The sequence below is a fragment of the Salmo salar genome, chromosome 18 (genome assembly GCF_965601325.2).
Source record: "Salmo salar chromosome 18, fSalSal1, whole genome shotgun sequence".
NCBI classification, from domain to species: domain Eukaryota; kingdom Metazoa; phylum Chordata; class Actinopteri; order Salmoniformes; family Salmonidae; genus Salmo; species Salmo salar.
Genome location: NC_138308.1, coordinates 92,683,661 through 92,686,160, shown reverse-complemented (window position 1 = coordinate 92,686,160; position 2,500 = coordinate 92,683,661). Strand labels below are relative to the sequence as shown.

General features: G+C 46.9%; 1 protein-coding gene across 1 annotated transcript in view; it reads left to right on the top strand.

The window, feature by feature from the left end:
• The window catches only part of majin (membrane anchored junction protein), a 29,682-nt gene that overhangs the window by 22,665 nt on the left and 4,517 nt on the right, over nt 1-2,500 (top strand). The gene's annotated exons all lie outside the window — the stretch shown is intronic.

Sequence of the window (2,500 nt, the reverse complement as noted above, 5' to 3'; positions counted from 1 at the left end):
CAGTCTCACACACACACTAGTCTCACACACACACACTAGTCACACACACACCAGTCACATAACACACACCGGCCACACACACACACACCAGTCACACACACACACACTAGTCACACACTAGTCACACACACACACACTAGTCACACACACACCAGTCTCACAGCACACACACCAGCCACACACACCAGTCTCACACACACACTAGTCATTCAGTTATGAAACATTCAGACGGGGTGATGAGAGAATCGGGCGCCATCTCCATCAGCCTGTCAGTCAGAGCAGCGGGCCGACAATAATGATTCAGCTCACACACAAATACACACTCTCGCACACACACAGACACATTGACAAACACTTTCTCACTCATACACGGGAACACATACGCACACTCCACTCTCTCAGACACACACAGTTGTTGAGGCAGAAGTAAGCAGATTAAATGAGGGACTGAGAATAGAAATCAGACAGCTCATTTAAATAACACTGAGAATAGAAATCAGACGGCTCATTTAAATAACACTGAGAATAGAAATCAGACAGCTCATTTAAATAACACTGAGAATAGAAATCAGACGGCTCATTTAAATAACACTGAGAATAGAAATCAGACAGCTCATTTAAATAACACTGAGAATAGAAATCAGACAGCTCATTTAAATAACACTGAGAATAGAAATCAGACAGCTCATTTAAATAACACTGAGAATAGAAATCAGACAGCTCATTTAAATAACACTGAGAATAGAAATCAGACGGCTCATTTAAATAACACTGAGAATAGAAATCCGCGTCCCAGCGGACATCATTAGTATAATAATAAAATCCCCATCAGAATCCGTCAGTTTAAACTAGAGATATATATATATATACACTGCTCAAAAAAATAAAGGGAACACTTAAACAACACATCCTAGATCTGAATGAAAGAAATTATCTTATTAAATACTTTTTTCTTTACATAGTTGAATGTGCTGACAACAAAATCACACAAAAATAATCAATGGAAATCCAATTTATCAACCCATGGAGGTCTGGATTTGGAGTCACACTCAAAATTAAAGTGGAAAACCACACTACAGGCTGATCCAACTTTGATGTAATGTCCTTAAAACAAGTCAAAATGAGGCTCAGTAGTGTGTGTGGCCTCCACGTGCCTGTATGACCTCCCTACAACGCCTGGGCATGCTCCTGATGAGGTGGCGGATGGTCTCCTGAGGGATCTCCTCCCAGACCTGGACTAAAGCATCCGCCAACTCCTGGACAGTCTGTGGTGCAACGTGGCGTTGGTGGATGGAGCGAGACATGATGTCCCAGATGTGCTCAATTGGATTCAGGTCTGGGGAACGGGCGGGCCAGTCCATAGCATCAATGCCTTCCTCTTGCAGGAACTGCTGACACACTCCAGCCACATGAGGTCTAGCATTGTCTTGCATTAGGAGGAACCCAGGGCCAACCGCACCAGCATATGGTCTCACAAGGGGTCTGAGGATCTCATCTCGGTACCTAATGGCAGTCAGGCTACCTCTGGCGAGCACATGGAGAGCTGTGTGGCCCCCCAAAGAAATGCCACCCTACACCATGACTGACCCACCGCCAAACTGGTCATGCTGGAGGATGTTGCAGGCAGCAGAACGTTCACCACGGCGTCTCCAGACTCTGTCACGTCTGTCACGTGCTCAGTATGAACCTGCTTTCATCTGCGAAGAGCACAGGGCGCCAGTGGCGAATTTGCCAATCTTGGTGTTCTCTGGCAAATGCCAAACGTCCTGCACGGTGTTGGGCTGTAAGCACAACCCCCACCTGTGGACGTCGGGCCCTCATACCACCCCCATGGAGTCTGTTTCTGACCGTTTGAGCAGACACATGCACATTTGTGGCCTGCTGGAGGTCATTTTGCAGGGTTCTGGCAGTGCTCCTCCTGCTCCTCCTTGCACAAAGGCGGAGGTAACGGTCCTGCTGCTGGGTTGTTGCCCTCCTACGGCCTCCTCCACGTCTCCTGATGTACTGGCCTATCTCCTGGTAGCGCCTCCATGCTCTGGACACTACGCTGACAGACACAGCAAACCTTCTTGCCACAGCTCGCATTGATGTGCCATCCTGGATGAGCTGCACTACCTGAGCCACTTGTGTGGGTTGTAGACTCCGTCTCATGCTACCACTAGAGTGAAAGCACCGCCAGCATTCAAAAGTGACCAAAACATCAGCCAGGAAGCATAGGAACTGAGAAGTGGTCTGTGGTCCCCACCTGCAGAACCACTCCTTTATTGGGGGTGTCTTGCTAATTGTCTATAATTTCCACCTGTTGTCTATTCCATTTGCACAACAGCATGTGAAATTTATTGTCAATCAGTATTGCTTCCTAAGTGGACAGTTTGATTTCACAGAAGTGTGATTGACTTGGAGTTACATTGTGTTGTTTAAGTGTTCCCTTTATTTTTTTGAGCAGTGTATATTTTTGCATGAGCGGCGTCTCAATCCACCGCATCCTCCTACGCCGGCT